Source organism: Pelodiscus sinensis, chromosome 2, assembly GCF_049634645.1.
Source record: "Pelodiscus sinensis isolate JC-2024 chromosome 2, ASM4963464v1, whole genome shotgun sequence".
Classification (NCBI taxonomy): Eukaryota; Metazoa; Chordata; order Testudines; family Trionychidae; genus Pelodiscus; species Pelodiscus sinensis.
The window spans coordinates 66,968,473-66,992,975 of NC_134712.1; the positions used below are offsets into that span (position 1 = coordinate 66,968,473).

General features: G+C 40.7%; 1 protein-coding gene across 1 annotated transcript in view; it reads left to right on the plus strand.

Moving 5' to 3' along the window:
• Positions 1 to 1,818: 1,818 nt before the first annotated feature.
• The window catches only part of ST18 (ST18 C2H2C-type zinc finger transcription factor), a 216,468-nt gene continuing 193,783 nt past the window's right edge, over positions 1,819 to 24,503 (plus strand). The window contains exon 1 of the mRNA XM_075920711.1: positions 1,819 to 1,950. The gene's annotated coding sequence lies outside the window, so the exon portion shown is untranslated. The remainder of the gene's footprint in view (positions 1,951 to 24,503) is intronic.

The window sequence follows — 24,503 nt, forward strand, 5'->3', positions numbered from 1 at the left end:
AGCATATACTTACAAGTGGAATGCAGAAGCTTCAGGGGGTTGATGAGTTAGTTTGTACAGGAAAAAACAACAAATGGTCTGGTAGCACTTTATAGACTAACAAAACATGTAGCTGGTATCATAAGCTTTCAGGGGCACAGCCCACTTCTTCAGATGACTGGAGTTTGAGACCCATAAAAAACCTTACAGGTTTAAAAAAGTTTACCACTTTTTGAGATTCCACTTAAATCTAAATAATCAACTACTAAAGATGTTAAGGAGCAGGTATTTGGCCAATCGTGCAGTTGATATAATTTTAGTCAATAAGGGGCAGCGCTGCGGGGGTAGCTCTTACTATGTTTAAAGACAGAGCCACAGCAGGGTGGGTCTGGGACCTGGCACAAACCGGAACTGAGCAGTCCCAGCTCACGCCGGTCCCGGGATGCTGTGGCTCTGCATTTTAAATGTGGGAAGAGCCACCCAGCTTTTACTTCATTTAAAATGCAGAGCTGCGAGCCATCACTGCTCCTTCTCGGCTCATGCCGGATCCAGCAGCCCCTGTTCATGGCGGCCCAGGCTGGCTATGAGCAGAAGCTTCTCTGGCAGCAGCTTCTGTCCAGGCTGCCATGGACAGGGGATGCTGCCTGAGCAGCCTCTGCCTGCTGCAAGCCTCGATCCCCCGCAGGCAGAGATACTTTGCGGCAGCCTCCTCACTGACCCAACTCATCCACTGCTGCCTCTGATAGATCTGATGGATCGAAAATTCCATGCCCACCTGAACTTTGGGAGCATTGTAAAAATCCAAACTTGAGTTTGAGTTTTTTAACTAAGGCCTCTTTCTTTAGTGTACCAAAGTGAAACAGTAAATCCCAACATCCTGGACTTTGGGGTAGGAGGTAGGGGGTAGGGATGGGAAAACATGGCATAAAAATTTTCTTCTGAATTTTACAATGAGGCCTTGTTGATATAATAGACCTACTGGAACCCTCAACACCTTGGTTTGACCCCTGGGGTTAGCATATCTGAATCCAGACGTAAAACCTGTTCAAAATTTTCAGATCAGATCTATTTTTAGAGGAAAGGAGTCAGAAAAGAAAGGAAACAGGCAACATGGACTACAAATCTGTTTCTAGCCAACAAAACTTACAAAGCAAGATTGGAGTTCTGAATGAGAGATGATAAAGCAAGAAAACATAATGTTAAGACAGAGAAAAAAGTAACATCCCCTTCCCCCACGCTTGCCCTGTTTTCCTCCACACACACTCAAAAGTTGTTTACAAAAGTGCTTTGTAGTGACTGGTGTCACTCCGTTCCATGCCCCACAGCTATCACCGGGCCTCATGGGAGATATGACTACAGCTTAGGACATGGGACCATTTGTTCACTCACTTTCTGTGAAAAGAGTTTTGAAATGTGTTTTGAATAGACAGCATTTTCTTTGTGTAGTTGGTAAATAACACAGAGCAAAGTTAGTCAGCAAGTTGCATAGCTTCTGCATTCTGATTCTTTGAAGCTCGGCAGGATGTTTTTAACAGAATGTGACCTCACTTGGATATCAGAGGTAAGGAAAAATAAAATTTTGGGGTGGTTGTGGAATATTTTGTGTAGAGCGGACAGAAAATATTGTTTCAAAATTTTTCATGAGAAGAGGATGATTGTACTGCAGGCAAGTCGACATAGTGTACAGAAGAAGCAATGTATTTTGTTTATGTTGACTTAGAGCTGTCATAAATAGCTTCTGTATTTCCATACTTTAAGATAAAAAATACTGATTTGCAAGTCTCATTATTATAACATAGTTGCTATGGTAAAACTACATTTTTTTATAATTTTAGAAAACAGTAAGAAAATTGGATTCAGTTGTTTGTAGAAGTCTCAAAAACACCAGTGCAAGAATCAGAACTGTGGAAAGACCAACAAAACTAGAAGAAAACAACCTGTCAGGCAACTCCACAGAGTCACCAGGTAAAGGTAAGAGATGGAAAATCGACAGCAGTGCTTTGGCTAAGTAAAATCATTTACAGAGTTTCGGCATTTCACATTGTGCTACAGATCCATGGCTTGTAGTTTTGAAACCTCCTGGACTAAATTGGATGAGGGCAAATCACCCTGGATAATTAATCTCCCAAGTGTTTACCTTCTGCACGAGTGCCTCCTTTTCTCCCTCTGCTGGTCACTCAAGAAGCAGCATTGATATTAACTGCAAAGGAAGTCATTGCCTTTCTTCTGAATTCGAGGAAAGTGCAGAGTGTTGTGAATTCTTTTTGATTTTGTTATTTTTGTTTTTATTTGTTGGGTTTTTTTTGCAGCCATTTCTAAAGCATTCATCACCATAAAAGTTGAGGGAATTGGACTTATTTAGTCTGCAGAAGAGAAGAGTGAGGGGTGGATTTGATAGCAGCCTTTAGATACCTGAAAGGCTAGTTCCTGAGAGGATGTAGCTAGGTTATTATCAGTGGGGGCAGATGACAGAACAAGAAGCAATGGTCTCATGTTGAAGTCAGGGAGTTCTATGTTGGATATTAGGAAACACTATTTCATTAAGAAGATGATGAGGCATTGGAATGGATTGCCTAGGGAGGTGATGGTATCTCCATTCTTAGAGGTTTTTAAAGCCAGACTTGATAAAGACCTGGCTGGGATGATTTCCTTGGGGTCGGTCCTGCTTTGAGCAGGGAATTGGACTAGATGACCCTTGAGTCTCTTCCACCCCTAATGTTCTATGAATCTATGATTCTAAAGTATCAAGTGAGGAAAATGGGGAAAAAAGCAAAGATCAGAGGGAAATTCAGATATATATAGGAAATTAATAGGGAAATGGTTTTCATATAAACAGTGCTAACGTACGCGAAATGTTTAGTTGTACAATATGGGATTTCTTTTTGATTTTGTGAGCAATCTTTTATGTTTAGGATCTAAACAGGTAAACAGAGAAAATCAAATAGATAGGCATGTTCCTGAGAATTTCAATGGTCATTTCACTTGTGTAGTAGGAGGCTCCAAATATATTCACAATGTGCACTGTATTTTATTCTATACATAGAGAGAACAAGACTTAACACTGCTTGCACTGAACTTTCTTTTCCAGCTAACAAAGTTGATTTAAGGGGGAAAAAACAAGCTTTTTTTTGGACTCATTGACAGGGTGACTGGGGAGCAGTGTGAGAAAATAAAGTTTTCATGAGTCATAAAACTATTATTCATAGCTGAAGACTTATGTAACAAAGAAGTCCAAAAATAGCCTTAGAAAATTGGAAACTTTCACAGCATTAGTGTCGCAGATACTGAAAATGTTTTTGTGGTAAACGAGCATGGAAAAGTTTGCTAGTTTACTTATTCTGAACTTGGGTTGTTTTTTACTGTAAAGCACAAAGTTCTAAAGATAGCTGAGAGACTGAATAAGTAGACCGGTGATAAATCATGAGTAGTAAGAAGGCTGAAGTAACCATGTCATTGCTTTTAGTGAGACATGTTGATGACTTTGATTTCATAGAACCTATATAGTAATACTTCTATAACATCAGACTTGCTGCTGAACTTTGATCCCATAGTGTGTAGTAGATAAGAACAGGTAGTAAATTTACCAGATCAGTTCTAATTAGAGCAAGCAGTTCATCTGAAGAGGGATTCTGGAGACAAATGTGCTATCTAAATAGAAATCTGTCAATTAGGAATGATTGCAGGCAATGAATATACAAATCTCTGCTTGGGATTGTACAAATACAAGAGTACGGTGGGCCCTGCCTCAAAAAGCCAAAAAGTTTATAATATGAGAGACAGCTGGTGAATACAACACACCGGATAGTAAAGATGAACAAGAAATTGTTGTCAATAAATAAACCACATTTATATACATGCAGAATAGTACCATGTTGCTAATGCCTTTATACAGGTTGAACCTGTCTAGTCTGGCAACATCCCTGGTCTGGAATGATTTTAATTAGCCAGATATCCACTTATCATGGGTGTGGATAAGTTTCCTGCAGTCCCATGAAGTTTTTTTACAGCCACCAGTCCTGGCTTTCAGTGTTCTTTAGCTGTTATTTAGCTCTAACTTACCCCTAAATGTCTTTTAAGAGCCCAATAAGCAGTAGAAGTATAGGTAATGCTAGTAGGTAATATTGATCTCCCATGGTCCAGAAAATTCTCTGGTTTGGCACCAGTCAGGTTCCGAGGATGCCAGATTAGAGAGGTTTGATCTTTACCAACTGAAATTGCAGTGTTATTAGATTTGGTTGTAACTTGTTTGCTTTAGTCATGTCTCAGCCCCCATACAAATAACTGCATCACAAATGGTTTAGAACACTACTTCCTCTTATATTTCTTTCCTCAGATGTGTGACAAGTTATGCTCTAGTGCTACAATACACAGTTTAACTCAAATCTGCACAGGGGTAAAAAGTTTAGCAAATAATAGGCTAAATTTGTCTCGTTTCATATTTTTGGAGCTTACAGCTGATAAACCAGTAGAGGTCAGTACAGAGTGCTGAAAGGCAAGTACAGCTGCTACATAGTAAAGCACTGTGTTTTTTATGTCTAGTTCCCCAACTGTTTAAAAATCCGTTAAAAGACAATAACTTATAACTTACATTTCTGTCTTCTCCACCAAGGTACATTCAAAATCCTTGGAGAATAGCGCAATAATGACAGAACACTTAAAGTTTTTTAAGGAGTAGCAACAGCATGTGTATTGCAGATCAGTACAGCTTGCAGTGAGGCACTAGATTTATTATTTTGTGGGATCACAGTAGGGGCCATCATGTAATTTTTTTTTAGAAACTTATATAGAAATCATAGAAGGGCTAGAAGAGATCTCTGGAGGTCAGTAGTCTATCCCCTGGCACTGAGGCAAGATTAAGTATACTTAGTCTATCCCAGCCAGATGTTTGTCTAACCTGTTGTTAATATCATCTCAATGAGCTGGCTGTCTTGCGGGGAGAGGGTGGGAGACATAGAATCATTCTAGAGAATCAAGGTTTCAGATAATACAGAAATTTTCAATTAAATTAACAAATAGGGTCATGATACTGTTTCAGGTAGCAGAGGTTTAGATAATCAAGATTGAATAATGTTCTTAAAATTCAATATGTGAAATCTAAGTATGTTCAGTATCACTTTTTAAAGCTGTTGTTTGTGTAACACACATCTAGTGGGTGTGGTTCACTGTTCCATGAAGCAGTAGAAGCTCATGCACTAAGTTCCTGAGACCCCCCCCCCCCCCGCCCCCCAGGTTTGCTTCTCCCTGTCCATGTTACATTTGCTCATGGTTTTCTTTAATGATCTAAAGTCAGGATGAGAATCCTCTCGTTGTAACAAAGTCTGTTTGTGTGCTCAAAGCTCCTTCAGGGTACAGTAGCCACACAAAAGTTCATTTCTGAAGGACTGTTGTTAGAGCGGCTTTCTATGGATCTAGAAAGTGCAATCCATATGTTGCTGGTTTTGTTTCATAGTTATTTTTACTGAGGTTTTTGAGGAGCACTTTGCTATATGTTGTACTTTGATTCTCAGAGAAATATAAACAAAGAGCTATAAGAAATAACTCTTGGAGAAAGCACTGTTGCAAAAAGGTGGGACTTCAGAAGCACTCGGCATTGGTTTAATTCTGCCCTCACCCTCCATGCAGGTAATGAGAGTGCTGCCACAGGGAGGATTACCATTGACTTCACTGGGAAGAAAGCTGTACTAACACTGAGCACTTTTGCAAATTCTATTCAGACTAATGAATAGTGTGATGCTGTGATATACTAAGCACTCTCACTTTCCACTGACTTGAGTGGTAGTGATGGGTACTCGACATCTCTGATGGTAATCTTACTTAGGTACCTAAACATCGAATTAAGTGGCAGCTTCAGGCATTTAGGCTGAGTTTTATCCTTTGGTCCTGTGACCAAAACTGAATAATGCTTATTTGGGTTTTGGAGACTGCATTTGCTGAGGTAACGTGTTCCATGCATTTTGAATTTGCAAGTTACATTTGCAGGGTTCTTTTTGTCTACAGCTGGTTTCAGTGACAAGTACTTATGAACTTTGTAACTCATTCCGGTGCACATTTTTGTTTCACATCATTAACAAAAGCTGTGCAACTTATGTGAAAAGCTCAACTGTCTGTGGCAAGAAATGTGACAGGCTGTCATCAGCCCACCGACAAAAGTGCGTCTGGGCATAGAGGTAAAGAGGGTAGTTGCTAGGGTCCAGCCATTCCAAAGGAATGATGTATACTGTAGACTTTGGACTTGTCTACAATTGGGATTAAGTCTGATTCAACCACTGGTCATCAGTACTCAGGGTACTTGCACTAGGGTACACCCTTTCAGGTAGACAAAGGCAGGCCAGAGTTTGGATCAATTGAGTTAATTAAGTTTTTCCCCTTTTTGTATTAAGAGTGTCAATCCACAGAATGTAAAATTAGCTGAAAAATAAATGATATCCCATGTTACACAAAAAAACATTGAATCAGCCATTTTATTTCTGGCGCTCTGCTATTTCAGATAAGTGCATTTAGTAATACAGTCACTTGTTTACTGTACTTATGTGGGATAGGAAATGGTGTTTTTCACTAATCACAGTTGTTCGGGCAGCATAGCTGTTTTTTGCTTTATCTGCCATTCCCTTGAGAGAGGTTAAGAATAACTTTTCTCCCTGTGTAGATTGAACAATCATAGCGATTTTTTATTATTTTCTTTAATTTCCTCACCTTCTCTCAGTGTCCTGCAGTATATATGCCACCTCTGGAAAAAAACCTGCTTAAATGTGGTTGACCTGATTTCCTAACTAACATTTCAATTCTAGAAATAAAGGGAAAAAAAGAAATCATGAATTATGGTTCTCTGAAAGACTAAACATTGCTTCACTTTTCATACTTTAACCTAAGGAAATGCTCTCATACGTAAGCATAGGTAAGAAATAAAAATTCATACAGCAGCCTTAACTCTGACCAAAATAGATATGAATTCATTTGTAAGGTGAATATAAATAGATATGCCTATGTTTGCAACACATTTAAGGTATTTCTGAGGAAATCTCCATTTTTAACAATTGTATTTTTACAACATATTCCATATTTGCATATACCTATTAATTTATAGGCTATTGACTGTGTATTATATATAAATATAATGTATAAATATTGTATTTTAGAAATGAAACAACCTGATTTTTTTGTACCTCAGTGTTCTGTACCTCGGTACCTTTGGTGGTCTGAACTGTCAGTGTCAGCGTCGTCTGGTCAGGGTCGTCCTGGAGTGCTCCTGATAGGACCTTTACTCTGTCGGTGATGATAAACTTTCGGCTGCGTGCATAACAATCGGTACTCCCTTTATCTAGAGTGTTAGACCCCGTGCACTTGGGTCAACACAGGAGATCTCTGAGAGGCCCCGGAAACGACAGATGCAGGCAAGGTTTGAAATCAATCGAGCAGTTTTATTGTCAAATGCGAAGCTCTACCAGTTGGTAACAGAGATCAGTACAATGTTACACCACTGGGCACTATGGCCCACGTTGACAAGGTACCAACAGGCTGGGCAGGCCTATTGCCATATAACAGATATGAACAGCAGTTAGTCAAAGTTAAGCTACTGTACGTTTAGGCAATGACATCTGCCATTCAGGCGCCTAGTGCCTAGTGCCCCCCCCCCCCCCCCCCGGTCGGCTGGAGAGCACTTGAGATGTCCTTTTATAGACAGGTACAAACAGCTTACATCATTTCTTTACGTACCAGGTTACCACCCTCTGTTGCTCAGATACCACCTTACGGAACGGGGGCTTACTTACTATCCTTCATGCTGTCAATCTCGAACCTGTCCTGAACCTAGGTCGGTATGTGCATTAGTTTTTAGGGAATCTTTGTACCAAGACATTTCTTATTAAGATGTTCCATTACTCCCCTTTGGCTTACAGTCTGTACCCAGTGCCTCCCTGTGGCCTTCCATGCTCGACCTAATTTACACAATCACACAATTATCAATAGGGCCTCTTTCTTGGCTCCTGTGTTACTGAACCAAAGTCTTGCTCACTAGATTGCAGGCCTGTTGCTGTTTTCATGTTACAGGCCTCTATTCAGGCCAGCTGACTCCATGTTACTGACCCTCGACTTACTACAATTTTAATTGTCAGTTTTGTTTCCGCATCTGTTTAAAAATTATTTGTACATTAAATTATAGCAGAGGAAATTATTCTACCTGTAAAAAAGTTATTCATTAATGATGGCCCAACTATGGAGAAGTTTTTCAGTGTGTGTTTTAGGAGAGAGGAAAGACTGTGATGGAGAACATGAAGTAAGTTTGTTTTATAATTTTAATGTATGGGGTAAAACTACACCTAGCATATTATAAAATAGGTCAAGGATGTTAATCATAAGGCCTGAGTCATCCTGCAAGGTTTTCAACACTTCAATCATATAGATTGAGAAACTCTGCAACTTGCTGTAACTGGTTCCTACTTCACAGTAAATAGAACATGTTTCTAATGCAAAGAGTGCCATGGGTTTTTTTCTGGTTTTTTTTTTTTTTTTTGGTGGGAGGGGGAGGTATAAAAAGACAGATGATGCAGAAGAAGGACAGAGCCACTAGGACTTGATCATGGAAGATGCTAATTGAATGGGAGTGCAGGCTGCCCAAAAGCTCTCAGGCTCAAGCCCTTAATATTGGTATTTCAGCCACTACTGGTTGGTCGGAGCATAATCAAATTCACCACATTCAGCCTCAGCTTGTGACAGAGCTGAAAAACTCTGATTCTGACAGCCAGGGGGGCAAACACGTTTTGTCACCGTCTCTGAACATGCAAATAGCTTGACAGTATTTTTACTACAACAAACAGTGTGTTCACAGTGAGGATGCTGTGTCATTTCTATCAATCTAATCTATCTAGGCATTCCTATTGTGCACCTTTACACTGTGCCAGGTGGTATCTGCACCTGCTTGAAAACATTTCAAAAACTCAGTGGCTGAAACTTGGCACCCAAGTTGTCAACCCAGAGGTATTTTATGTTCTGTTTAAGAAAAACAACATAGTTAAGTCTGCAGTTACAGGACTTGGTCCAGCTCCCTAATACATGGAGGATTTTACCACATTCTGTATGCTGTTGCTACAAGAGGAGCTTTACTCAGACCCAGTATGGCTACATCTACATTGGCGTGATCTTGCGCAAATACTCTTTAACACAAGAGTTCTTGCGTTAAAGTATTTGCACAAGAGAACATCTACACTGGCATGTGCCTTTGCACAAAAGCATCCATGCCAGTATAGACACTCTCTTGCACAAGAAAGCACCGATGGCCATTTTAACCATCGGGCTTTCTTGCGCAAGAAATTCATGATACCTGTCTACACTGGCCTCTTGCGCAAGAACAGTTGCGAAAGAGGGCTTATTCCTGAGCAGGAGCATCATAATTCTTGTGCAAGAAGCACTGATTTCACACATTAGAACGTCAGTGTTCTTGCGCAAGAACTCCCCGCCAGTGTAGACAGGCAGCATGTTTTTGCGCAAAAGCAAATGAGGTGAATACTTCACTCTCCTGATGAAGAGATGGTCAACTAGTTCAGGGTCCTTCAACTCCTATTTGCTATAGCTCTTCGAGTTTCAGGAGACTTAAACTCCAGGAACCTCTGGATTCTTTAAATGGTTCTGTGTTGTTGCTGTTTTTAAATAAAAATACAACGATTTGGTTTTGTAATATTCAATCTTCAAGATATCTGATGGTGTTTAATTAAAAGATAACTACAGATAACCATTACCTACTTTACCCCTGCCTGGTATTTGCTACCAATTTGTAAGAGAATATAACAAGAGAATCTACCACAGAGGAAAAAGAAAACCCTGTACATCCTGTTCCTCTTCCTTTCCATCAGTAATCTATTGGAAAGCAGTTAAGGGGGTCCTCTCATAGTAACATAGTGTTTACTCATTGACAGGGCCAGGATTTCACTCAGGCTGTGTCTAGACTGCAGGGTTTTTTCTAAAAAGTAGCCTTTTTTCGAAAAAACTTCACCTGCGTCTAGACTACAACCGTGTTCTTTCTAAATTAAATCGAAAGAACACGGCTTTTCTTTCGATGGCAGTACTCCTCATTTCATGAGGAATAATGCCTTTTTTTCGAAAGTGCTCTTTCGAAAAAAGGCGCTATGTAATGCAAACTGCTTTTTCGAAAGAGAGCATCCAGACTGCTTGGGTGCTCTCTTTCGAAAAAGCAGCTTGTTTTTTCGAAAGTACTGATTGTAGTCTAGATGCTCTTTTTCAAAAGAAGCTTTTTCGAAAGTATCTTTCGAAAAAGCCTCTTTCGAAAGAGGCTTGCAGTCTAGACGTAGCCTCATCGTGTAGGGAGCAAATAATCATTTCCTGGATAAAATGGGAAGGATGGGTGGAATTTGATTTTGTTTATTGGGAAGTCCTACAAGATTTAAAATGGTAGGCACGAATAGAGTTTATAGAAATATATTATGGTTCTGTAGAAATTTCTCTTAAAACCTCTACGTTTAAATAGAAAATGATTTGGGAGGTTTATTTGTTTGTTAAACCAGCATAATTATATAGCTGTGATATAATTCTGTACTAAATTCTTTTGCATGACACAAAAACGTCTAGAAGACTTTGGTTATGTTCTAAAGGACTTCTCCATTAAGGTTTTGTGGTGTTGAAGAGATGGCATCTGTTTTTGAAAAGTGTATCTGTAGTTATCTTTTAATTAAACACAGACACCTAGAAAAGTGTTTCTATATATTTAACCTATAACATCAAAGAATGTCTGGAAAAGGACAACAGGAAAAGCTTCCAAGTTTCTCTTAGTACTTCAGTAGATTTGATAGTGAGAGGGAAAACTACTCTACTTAAAGCTATATACTGAGCGCTACCCTTAATAGACTTCGCTTGCACTTGTGTTGCCCAGATCATCAGAGCGCTCTTCCTGATGGCCTGCAATACAATCATGTTCCCATTAAGCACAAGTTGGGTAAAGAAGATTCTGAAATGAGAGAATGAAGATTTTTTTAACCATTTTTATCTTTTTTTGGGTTTTCTTGGGCATGTAGCCAGTGTCACATTGCTTATTCTGGAGGCGATACAGTGAAGGAACCCCTCAGTATGAGAAATGATTTAGGAGTAAAAAACCAGGAGCTATTTGAACATTGTGGGTACGTCTAAACTACATGCCTCTGTCGGCAGAGGCATGTAGATTTGTTTGTTCAGCAAAGGCAAATGAAGCCGTGATTTAAATGATCGCGGCTTCATTTACATTTACATGGCTGCCGCGCTGAGCCGACAAACAGCTGATCAGCTGTTTGTCGGCTCGCGCGCTAGTCTGGACGTTCCCGCTGTTGACATCAAAGCCCTTTGTCGGCAGCCCCGGTAAACCTCATCCCACGATTAGCTGTTTGTCAGCTCAGCGCGGCAGCCATATAAATGTAAATGAAGCCACGATCATTTAAATCGCCTTTGCCTATCTGTCTAATCTACATGCCTCTGCCGACAGAGGCATGTAGTCTAGACACAGCCTCATAGTCCTTACTGCACCCAAATTTCAATGCCTTCTGTGTGGACTTCTGGAGAGAGATCAGTTCTGGCTAACTCTCTTCTCTGGCTGTTCGCTATCTCAGTACAGTTCCATTCTGCACATACCATCACATCTGAAAGAGATTCCATCACTAAGCAGACGTATATTGCATTCTCACCACACTTGGGTCATGTCTGCAATGGTGTGGAGAAATGACTCTTGAAATCTATCTCCTTTTTGCCAGTTATCAAGCTGATATGGCCACATTTATTTGTGGAAAACATTATCTTGACTATTCTAGGCACTTTGAAAAATACAGTATACACTATACATATAAAATAACTGAGAGAAAGGAAATGACAGGGCTGCTAAGGACACACAAGACTGGTCAGAGAACATTTATTGATTGGAAACAAATCTCTGACATTTTCCCCCCTTTTTTCCCTCATTGTAATATGTAGTCTGTCTGGGTGTAATTTTTACATTTTAGTACAATCTGCACCTGTGGCCTTTGGACCTAATGTTTATGACAGATGGACTGGACTGTGTTTGAATCATTTAGTGTATAATCCTGCTGTATGTATCTATGCCATGCGAGGCAGTGGCACTGGCCCAGTGGGCATATTTATTAGTCAGGCTTCCTATTTGCTTTTAGTGTTCCATTGCTGTGTCTTTTGAGTCTAATGTATTTCTCTTTGTACTCACTCTACCCCTACACCATCATCTCTGATGGATGCTGGATTCTGTTACTAACCCTAACCTTTTTTTAAGAGCATGTGGACTAGTTTACCATCTAGAAAGTTTAAAAGCGATACATTCAATGTTCAACATGATCTTCCTCCCTCCTCCGCTCACTGTTTTGTGAGCTTAATTTATTAAACCAATTTACAAACATATTCACTAATACTAAGAAACCTTGTAAAGTTTAAAGCACCTGGATATAGCTGCTCTGAAATTCACTGAGGGCTCAAACTCTACCTGAGCTCCCTGTATGCCGGGAGCAGAGGCAGTTAGATAACAAGCAATGTCCCTTTATAAAAGAGAGAAGTAATAAATGGTGTATGGGGCCTGGCAGCCAGCTAGTGCATGGCTGGCATCCTAGAACTGTGGAGCACATTCCATTCCTGCTGACTTCCTCAGTGATGCTATGACAAGAGCCGATTACTATTAAACAAGAAGTATTGCCTTCTGCAGCAGTAGAACAGCAATATAAAAAAATAACTGAACGGAAGGGGAGAAAACACTTAGATACTTTAATTTTCAAGCTTTAAAGTGACAGATAATATATACTGTAATACCATTTTTTACTGCTCTATATCTCCTAATGGAGGATCTCAAAGCACTATGCAGTAGTTTATTTGAAGCCACCAAACCACAGTACAAACATTAATGACATTACAATCACAGCATTATCTCCTGTGATATATTTTATACCCATTTTACAGATGTATAAACTGAGCTATGGAATGCTTGACTATCTGCCCCAGAGTCATAAGGAATCAGTAGTAGAACTTGTAATAAAGTTCTTAGCATAAGGCTTATGGTCCCCAGCTCTACTTCGGTAAAGTACAATCATGTCTAGCAATAAAAACCTTTTTACAGAAGTATTTTTAAAAGTAGTTATCCATTTACATGTTCTGTGTCTCCCAGAGGACAGATTCCTGTGAATTCTGTCACTCTAAAAAAATGACAATATTCTCTGTTGTTATTCCTTACCATTGTAAGGAAATCACCATTCCAAGCATCAAAAGATATGATATTCTAAGGATAATGAATTAAAGTAGGGTTACTTGTGAGCTAAAATGCAACAGGATGAAAATGAAGAACAGTGAAGAAGAATCCTCAAAAAAATAGAGAGCTGTCTGTAAAGCTGAACAATCTTTTGTGAAAGACAGACCTAGCAGAAGGGCTAATATAATATATGATCCAACAGAAGTCTGACACCATGGACACATTGTCCAATTGGTTAATGATAAAGACCTATGACTTCCTTTGTAACCAAGTGCAAGAAGAATGTTCATTTATATAGAAATAGCACATTGCAACCATCCTGAAGAAAGACCAGTGAATGTTATCATCATAAAATTATCTGGATCAGGACTCTAATGCAGAGAAAGCAGAGGGAGAATGTTTAAGATATTGCACCATTACAGAGATGGAAAAGGCATACTTTAGCCTTTCTTTCTCCTGAGACTTGAGGTTTTGTGGCAGAGGTGACAATAATGGCTTCCCCAATTTTATTATCCAGAATAAATGAGTCCAGGTTTATACAAAATGTAGGTCTGGAAGGGATCTCAAGATATCTTCTAGTCCAGTGGTCTCCAACCTTTTTAAGCACAAGATCACTTTTTGAATTTAAGTGCAGTCCAAGATCTACCTCAAATATAAATACCCTCATCCTCCTTCACTCCTGTTCCTTCTCCGGGGCCCTGCCCCTGCTCACTCCATCTTCCCTCTCTTGCCCATCCTTACTTTCATCAGGCTCAGGCAGAGGGTTGGGGTGCAAGTTCTGGTCTTGGATTAAGGGATCTGGAGTGTGAGAGAGGCTCTGGGCTCTTGGGACAAGCAGTTGGGATGTAGGAGGGGGTTCTAGGTGCAGTCTCTGGGACGGCATTTGGATGCAGGGGTGCTTGGGTCTTGGTGTTCAGGAGGGGGTCCATGACTGGGTAGGAATTCAGGCTGTGGGCTCCAGCTGGGCCCTGCCTACCTCAGGTGGCTCCTGGGTGGTGGTGCAGTGGGGCTAAGGCAGACTCAGCCCTGCCCTAGCCCTGTATCACTCCCTAAAGCAGCCAGCAAACTCCCTCCCAAGTCCTGTTGTGCCCCCTCTGTGCTTCCCGGGGAAAAGATACAGAGTGGGAGAGGGGGCATCTTGACATCAGCACCTTTCTGTCCCTTCCCTGCCCTGCATAGAAAGCAGGAGGCTCCCCAGGGGAAGGGGCAGCTCCAAAGCAAAGGGCAGGAGAGGAGTAGCAGTGTGGGGAGGGGCAGCAGAAATGCTAGCACTTGATAGCCTCTTGGCCAAAGCAGTCAGGATCATCTGCCAGAGGCTTCAAGATCTTGGTGACCACTGCTCTAATCCATCCACACACTTGAGACAGGATTAATAGGACTGATGATGCTTAGGAAAGGCTTTAAAAAATGGGCACCTAAACTTAGCCTCTTCATTCCATATGTAGGTACCTACTGGTGGCTTACTTTTCAAAAGAAGCTGAGTGCTTAGCTTCTTCCTACAGGTTATTGAATGCATAGCACTTTTGAAAATTAGGACACTATTTAGGTGCCTACATATGGAACAAAGAATCTAACTTACAAAATACACGACTGAAATTTCAAAATGTCAGTGTGATATGATTGACAAGTTTCTTTCTTCGCTTGGACTCTCTTCTTTCCTGGTGAATGAAATAGTCTGTCTAATCTAGGTTTAAATTTTGAAAGCCTGTTTTCAGAATTGCCTGCAGAAGATGCACAAGATACTTGAGGTCAGATGCTATTAAATCCCTTTCTAGCCAAATGTTCTCTGTGTTGGTTCTAAAATGTCTCTCTCCAGGCATGCTTTGATATCATTACATTTTCTCAGATCAATTGCAGGCTGCTATACAGGCTGACCTGCAATGTGAACAAGGTAGTCTTCTCAGGTTCTATTCTAGATTAGGTAAGCATTAAAATAATGTTGCATTTGCAGGAGTTTAAACTCAGTGGTTAAAACTGTATCTTTATTCCACAAAGGATTAATGTCATCAATTTTATTTTTGATATTTTAACCAGCTTGCCTGAATTCTCTGAGAGCCGAAGTAGGAGCAACCCACTAGAGAGCTGTCTATGCTTTTTCCCATTTCTTTCGGAAGAACATGATTGCAATGTGGACGTAATTGAAGGTTTTTTGGCAAAACAGCCATTTTTCAAAAAAAAAAAACCTCTGTAGACATACCCCCAGGCTAGTGAGTGGGCAACATAAGTGGCCCCACTTCATCTCAGCATCCAATATTGTCATAACTAACATAGCAGTGGTTCTCAAACTTTTTGGCACATGGCCCACCTGACTCAATGCAAACCTTTCTGTGTACCACCAGTTACTAGTGGAAACTCGCTATTAATTATATAATTATGCCCAAGCCATTTTGCTAGTGCTGCAGCTAGGGAAAATGTTTTAATTTAACCAGTAAGAAAGGAAATATTAAATTATTAAACAGATTATTTGTTTTAACTTTCTCATGTTGGTCTAAAACTTAATTTTAAATAAAGTAAAATATTAATTTATGTCCAATACAAAAGGTTTCAATATTTTCTTTGGCTGTGTCTACACTGGCAAGTTATTCCAGAAAATCAGCCGCTTTTCCGGAAAAACTTGCCAGCTGTCTACACTGGCCGCTTGAATTTCCGGAAAAGCACTGACGATCTAATGTAAAATCATCAGTGCTTTTCCGGAAAAACTATGCTGCTCCCGTTCGGGCAAAAGTCTTTTTCCGGAAAACTGTTCGGAAAAGGGCCAGTGTAGACAGCACAGTAGTGTTTTCTGCAAAAAAGCCCCGATCGTGAAAATGATGATCGGGGCTTTTTTGTGGAAAAGCGCGTCTAGATGGCCACGGACGCTTTTCTGGAAAAAGTGCTTTTCCGGAAAATCGTCCTGCCAATCTAGACATGCTTTTCCGAAAATGCTTTTAACGGAAGACTTTTCCGTTAAAAGCATTTCTGGAAAATCATGCCAGTGTAGACGTAGCCTATATGTATGGCAAAGGTGGAGAACCTTTTTTGAATCAGGGGCCACTTACCCACAGAAAATCAGTTGGGGACCACACAAGTGAGAAGCAAAAAACTACTCCAAAAACTCCCAATCCTCACTACCCCTGGAGCCCCCAAATGAGACACCTCACTACCCTGGAGCTCCAGCCCCATGGGGCGAGGGACAGAGACAGGGAGGACAGAGGTTCAGGGCCTCTCATAGGCCAGATTTACTCTTCTGGGGTTTCAGGGTTAGTGGATATTGTAGACCTCCCAAGCTCTGGGGTGGGGACAAAAATGAGGGATTCAGTGTGTGGGACGTGGCTACCAGTGAGTGGGATAGGGATGAGAGTATAAGATCTGGGCAGGAGGTGGGGTGCAGTAGAGGGGTGAGGATGTGAAGTCTGGGTGGGAGGTGGGGTGCAGGAGCAGGCTGGGAGGAGGGTGTTTAGCCAAGGAGGAGGGGGCAAGAGCAAGGGAAGGTTCAGTCTGTGGCCAGGAGGGAGGATCATAGAACACTAGAACTGGAAGGGACCTTGAGAGGTCATCAAGTCCAGTCTCCTGCCTTGATGACCTCTCAAGGTCCCTTCCAGGATGCAGGAGCAAGGGTGGGTTCAGGAGCAGGGTAGAGGTAGGGTGCAGGAGAAGGCTGGGGGAAAGATGTCTGACTTAGGGGAGGGAGCAGGAAAGGATTCAGGAGCAGGCTGGGAGCAGGATGTCTGGCCAAGGGGGAAGGTGCAGGAGCAGTGTGGGGGTAGGGTGTCTGCCAGGGGGAAGGGTGCAGGAACAGGCTAGGGGTGTGAGGTCTTGGTGGGAGAGAGGCAGTGCAGGAGCAGGGTAGGAGTGTGGGGTCTGGGCTTGAGAGGTGGGAGGACACACTTGCTTTTGCGCCCCATGCTGCTCACAGGCATCATGTCCCAGGCACGGCCTCCTGCTGCTCCCATTGGCTGGAGTCTGGCCAATGGGAGCAGTGGGAAATTGAGAACCACTGCAATATAGGGGAATAGGGAATTTTTGCTAACCAGGCTTGCATACTTAGAATTTGCATTGTGTAGCGATTGAACTACAACAGCACTTTGACTGGATGCAGAGGGAGGACATGGCTCTCACAGTCAGTGTTGTGTGCAATCAACAGGCACCTCATTTCATGTTCCCTTGCTTTACGTGTGTGTCATTTTAGTAATTCCAGTAGGAAAAAAATCTACATGGATGGAAACTAGTGGAATCTGGCCACCCTGCATGGAGCATTGGTTAACAAATTGTCTCATGAGCCACACATGGAACCCTGATGGGGGCCACATGTGGCCCTCTGGCTCCAGATTGCACACCACTGGTGTAAGATTTGGTCATAATCATATCGTCCCTACACTCTGTGCCTCATAGCAGTTGATGCAAGGTATGCTGATGAAGATGCTTCACATGAACACTCCTCAGGCTTGCCTTGCATGATGGTACCAAGCTTCACCATTTCCCCTGTTATACTGTCCACTCATTCTCATTGCTGATATGGCGTTACATGTGCAGGTAAACTAAAAAGTACTAGTAAAATAGAAGGCAAAGTATTAGAGGGAATAGTATGGTAATAAGGTAGATTTGGGGTTTCAAAAAAAATGCAGTGGAACTGTTTAAGCCATGTTCTAGACTATTAAACAGTTTCCATTTTCTAATAAATTGTTGCTTTCTCTCTAGCTAATGAGAAGCAATCTCATTTCAATGAAAATGTAGTCCACATTTCTTGGATTTTTCTATTATTTGGGAACTGTTTTTATAAAAAGATAATTGAAAAGAAAAAAAAGCATCATGTCTGAGGGTACAATACCTTTCATTTTTTTAAACTTATTTGTATGTTGGCAATCAGAGTGAGCATTGAACTACAGGTTTATTAGGCATATTTTAACCTGCCTGGTCACCCAGTCATGGATTTAAAAGTAGCCATTCTTCTACAAAGGAATTTCACTAACCAGTTACAGAGAGGATCTGCTGAACTGGAATTCATCTTCAAATTTGACACTGTTACCCTAGGCTTGAACAAAGACATTAACTGCTTTGTGCACTACAAAGCCAGTCTCTCCTGCCTCTAACATCTGCATTTTCACATCAAAAGCTATGTATGGGACACATCCAGCCCTCTTAATTAGCCTCATTAACACAGATCCTATAATTGACAGGTACTTCTGCTGTTGTGTATTGATATAGATATACATTGAGGGTACGTCTAGACTACATGGCTCTGTCAACGGAGCCATGTAAAATAGCTTACTTGGCATAGTCAATGAAGCGGGGATTTAAATAATCCCCGCTTCATTAAAATCAAAATGGCCACCGCGCTGTGCCGATGATTAGCTGATCCGGCACAGTGCAGCAATCTGGATGTGGCGCAGTCGACAAGGGAAGCCTTTGTCGACCGCTCCAGTAAACCTCATTTCATGAGGCATACCGGAGCATCGACAACGGCTTCTCTTGTTGACTGTGCCGCATCTAGACTGCAGCGCTGTGCCGGATCAGCTGATCATCGGCGCAGCCCGGCAGCCATTTTTATTTTAATGAAGCAGGGATTATTTAAATCCCTGCTTCATTGACTATGCTGAGAAAACTATTTTACATGGCTCCGTTGATGGAGCCATGTAGTCTAGACGTACCCATAGATATAGACATATATATAGAATCACAGAATCATAGAACTGGAAGGGATCTTGAGAGGTCATCAAGTCCACTCCCCTGCTCTCATGGCAGGACCCAATACCATCTAGACCATCCCTAATTGATGTCTATCTATCTATATCAATATAGACCTTTTTTCTGTTATTTCCACTCCAATTCATCTGATAAAGTGGGTTTTACCCATGAAAGCTCATGTTTCTATATATTTTGGTTAGTCTCTAAAGTGCCACAGGACTACTTGTTTTTAAAGTTACAGACTAACATGGTTACCCCTCTGAGAAGTTTCAGGATTGTGATTATGAGTTTTATTTATTTAGAAGGTATAAAAAAAGAACCTAGCATAGATCAACTACTACTCTATATATTTTGATGGAATTCTGATGTTTGCTGATCTTTTGTGTGACTGTCATAAAATACTAATTCATTTTATACACTCTTTCATTTGAATGCTTTGTAGAGAAAGAAGAAAAAGAAAACACTGTTGCTGAACAAAACCCATTATATCTTTAAATAGGAATAGGAGAGCAGTTATGGTACTCTACCTTGTACTGTTTATCTTCCTCTCACTTGAATACAGGCAGTCCCCAGGTTACATGGATCCGACTTACATCAGATCCCTACTTACAAACGGGGTGAGGCAACCCCGCACTAGCTGCTTCCCCCCAGCAGACCAGGGAGATGCGAAGCTAGCGCCCCCCCAGCAGACCAGGGAGATGCGGAGCGGCTTTTCTCAGCAGACACCTCAGCTTGAGAATAAAGGACTGAGGAGAGTGAGGTGTGGGAGAATAAAACTGAGCTCTGGAGAAATGTTTGGCTAGAGTTTCCCCTACAATATGTACTAGTTCCGACTTACATACAAATTCAACTTAAGAACAAACCTACAGTCCCTACGTAACCCGGGGACTGCCTGTAGTAGTGCTAATGTGAAAAGCAGATTATTTGAATGACTTCAAGTTTCCTATTCTTGAAGACCCTGATTCAGCCTCACTTATGGTATATAATTCCTTACTTAGGGCATGTCTACACTATGGAGAATATCGACCACCTGGAGGTAGATTTTCTAGCCATGTAATTTAGCGGGTCTTGTGTAGACTCCCAAATCGAATGCTGAGAGCAGCCCCTGCTAGCATCCTGTACTCCTCATTCTGTGAGAAGTAAGGGAAGCCAACACGAGCTTGTGCTCCATTCAGACCCCATAGTGTAAATGCCATGGCAGCTTAGCTTAAGGTAAGCTGATTCCAGTGATGATTTTTTAATAATAATAATAAATAATAATAGTTTGTATTACCATAGTGCCTATGAGCTGCAGTCATGGTACAGAGACCCTGTCATGCGAGGTGTTGTACAAATGCAAATAAAAAGATGGTCTCTGCCCCCAAAGAGTTGGTAATCAACAAGAATGAGTTCACTTAGGGTATGTCTACACTTCTAGAAAAAGTCAAATTAAGCTACGCAATTTCAGCTACATCAATTCCGTAGTTTAAGTCAAAATAGATTAATTTGGCTTTTGGTGCTGTCTGCACTGGAGGAAGTTGAAGGGAGAACACGCTTCCTTCAACTTCCCTTACTCCTTGTGAAAGCAGGGTTACTGGCATCAACCAGAGTGCCCCTCTCATTTCAAATTAGCTGTCTTAACTAGACCTCTAATTCGAATAGCAGGAGCTTTGATCTTCCTCTGTAGTGTAGATATGCCATTTAAGAGCTACACTGTACATTTCCTAGTGACATGCATAAAAATTTATATAAATAGGCTCTCAAATTACATGATGCTACTCTCAAGATGTGTAAGAGATTTTTATCTGATATGTTCCTAGTCAATATCATTTTCTCTTGTGTTTAATTCCTCACTTCTCTTTTTCATTCATGCTACGTCTAGATTACACCTCTCTGTCGACAAATCAAGCTCATCAAAATTTCTAATGAAGCAGGGATTTAAATATCCTTAGTATAAACATGGCTGCCGCTTTTTTCCGAAACGGAGCTTTTTTTAAAAAAACGGCAGTCTAGTCATGGATCTGTAGAAAATAAACCCTTTTTCAACAGATTCTGTAAACCTCATTTTTTGAGGAATACAGGATCTGTCGAAAAAGGGTTTATATTCGACAGATCTGCGTCTAGACTGCTGAGATTTTTTTCCCCAAAAAGCTCCGTTTTGAAAAAAGGTGGTGACCATGTTTAAGCCGGATTTTTAACTCCCTGTTTCATTAGCAATTCTGACATGCCTAATCTACATCTCTCTGTTGACAGAGAGGTATAGTCTAGACACAGCTTCATTGTTCAATTTTATTCCTTTACTGAGTCTCTTTCTGACTCCCATTTTATGTTTGTTCCTCCTTTTATTTCTCCCTTTCCTCCTTCTAGTATTCATTTTTTATAAGATTTTCTGAGTCACACTGATTCCAAGCAAACAAGCTGCTGCACTGTAAAATAAATAGCCTTGAAATGCTACAAAGTAAATCACTTGCCTTCAAGATTAAGCTAAAATGTTTGCTTGAGCATCATGTCTGAACATCCCACCACTTAACCAGATGATAGCAGAGTTTTTGCCAACAAAACATATCTTTACTAAACCAGGGCCATCTTTCAGTGAGAGCAGAGCAGAATGCTGCCCTCTGCCATCAAAATATGCCTCTAGCCCTATTTATTTATGAGAAGCTTTGTACTGGATACAAACTGATATGAATGTTATCCAGCTTTATATAAGACATAACATGGTATTGGTAATCTGATATAGGGTTTTAAAAGGATAACTGCGCTGCCAATTTTAAATGCTAGAAGATTTTTTTCCTTTTTGCTACCAAGTAGTATAGCATGTAGTGGTAGGAAATAATTTAACCCTTATTGGATGGATGCTTCTTAAAAGAGAAATCCTGATATTAGACCTCTTTACCTTTCTGCATTTTTTATTCTCTCGGTCAGTTTCTTCCTAGCAACATATTTTTCATGGTAGTACATTCCAACTTCCCCCACACAGGCTAATCAGAAAGATGACGCTGTATGATTGACCCTATAATGCCAAAAGTACTCTCTCAGGGTATGTTTACACTGCAACCCTAGTTCCAACTAGGGTGGCTAATGTAGGCATTCGAACTTGCAAATGAAGCCCGGGATTTAAATATCCCAGGCTTTATTTGCATGTTCCCGGGCGCCACCATTTTTAAATGCCCTGTAGTTCGAACTACCTGCCCGCGGCTATACGCGGCACGGGCTATACGCGGCACGGGCTAGGTAGTTCGAATTAAAGCTCCTAATTTGAACTACCGTTACTCCTCCTGCAATGAGGAGTAGTTCGAACTAGGGTGGCAGTGTAGACATACCCTTCCAATTTCAGGCTTCAGAAACTCATGCATACTGCAGTAGCCAGTTACCAATGTTGGTAGTTCTAAAACAATAAATACGTTTGCTCTCAGCAATGAAAATATTGCCCCCCGCTCAGCTTGAACACTGTGATGCTCCCTTCAACAGTGCAATCATTTGGTACCCCCGCTGTTCATAGAGCGTCACACTCTGTCACCTTTATTCATAAAGGGCATGTCTACACAGCATTGCAAAAGTCAAATTAAGCTACGCAACTTCAGCTACGTCAATTGCACAGCTGACGTCGAAATAGCTTAATTTAGCTTAATTCAGTCTACACAGCTGGAAGCCAAAGGAAGAACACTCTTCCTTTGACTTTCCTTACTCCATGTGAAAGCAGGATTTTAGGAGTCCGAGTAAGAAGTCCTCCAGCTTCACATTATTTCAAAATAATGGCTCGCTGTGTAGATGCGCTTTTTGTTATTTCAGAATAATGTCAGTTACTCCGAAATAATGCTGTGGTATAGACATACCCAAATTGTATAGCAAAAGCTGTTATATATATATCTTGGATTCTGTTATTTCCACTCCAACTCATCTGATCAAGTGGCTTTTCTCCACAAAAGCTCATGATCCTATATATTTTTGTTAGTCTCTAAGGTGCCACAGGGACTACTTATTTTTTTTAAAGTTACAGACTAACACAGCTACCCCGCTGAGACCTTAATTCATGTTATTCCTCGAGTCTTATTACAACCAATGAGATTACATGCATGGTGAATTCCTATTCAGCATGAGAAAGTGGGGCAGAATCTAACTTATTATGAGTTAGCAGTAGTGTGAACATTCTGTGTTTGTAATTCACACAATTATAGACTGGGGGGATGTTAATATGTGAAATCTATCTTCTTTCTTTTAAGAAAGTTCCTTTGAATGTGACTCTAACTGGAAGTTCCCGCTCCCATTTGTCATGCAGGTAAAATCTGTATTGATTTGTAGATTATCTTTTTGTTTTAAATTGGGTGGACACGGGGGTGAGAATGACAACTTTAGGAAGATGGTCTTTGCATCACTGCTGATTTCTTAAGTCATCCTCCTTTACAGTAAACTAAGGGTTAACTATATTTTATCCCAGGGTTCCTTTAATTCAGGGATTAGAAAGAGGCTTGCGGATAAGAAGGAAGGAATGTTATACAGGGAATTCTATTAAAAACAAAAGGAAAAGCTTGTTAGAAAACATATATATTGCTACGTCTACACTGGCCCCTTTTCCGGAAGGGGCATGTAAATTTCATGAGTCGTAGTAGGGAAATGCGCGGGGGATTTAAATATCCCCCACGGCATTTAAATAAAAATGTCCGCCGCTTTTTTCCAGCTTTTAAAAAAGCCGGAAAAGAGCGTCTACACTGGCCCCGATCCTCCGGAAAAAGTGCACTTTTCCAGAGGATCTTATTCCTACTTTGACCAGTGTAGACGCTCTTTTCCGGCTTTTTTAAAAGCCGGAAAAAAGCGGCGGACATTTTTATTTAAATGCCGTGGGGGATATTTAAATCCCCCGCGCATTTCCCTACTACAACTCATGAAATTTACATGCCCCTTCCGGAAAAGGGGCCAGTGTAGACGTAGCAATAAAGTGTTTGTTATTGACTGTAAATATAAATTAGGCTTTTAACAATAATTCCAATTGCACATCAAAGGCCCTTTTACAAGTGAAATGCTGAGACTATATGTGTGACTTGGAAGGGAAAAAAAGTACTAAGGAGAATTATATCCTAATCATTTGTCAATATAATTCTCCAACTGTGAAAGAGGAAGCTGTAATTTTTGAGTATTTTCCGAACTGCAGACATAGCCAGAACTAGCAGCATGAGTGAATCCTAAAACAGGAATCATTAATGTCAGAATGTCAGGTCTATGGTTTCTTCATCTACAATGTGCTTAAAGCTGTAATTGTTCTTTCTGTGAGCCGCTGTGCTCTCAGCCTTTGAAAAACCTTTTGGACACCTTAATGAAAACCCAGAGCTTGCACTGACAATCAAGGATTTGTATGCAGATTACCTGTACTATCAAAATCCACATAATATATTGATAATGTAAATGCCTCTAATAGACCCATACATGCTGTAAATCATTACATCCAATATCCCACTGCATTTAGTGAAATTTCACTATATAGTCAGTCTAAAGGTGATGTAACGTTAATGTGTTTAAAACATGGTTTTACTCTGTAGAACATTTTCAAAATGACATATGGAAGTGAAGTTGATTCAGTGGTCTCATCCTAGACCATACATACACGCATTGCAAAGACAGCACACAAAAATGCATGCATGGCCATTTGTGCTCCAGCAGATGCTATAGGTAA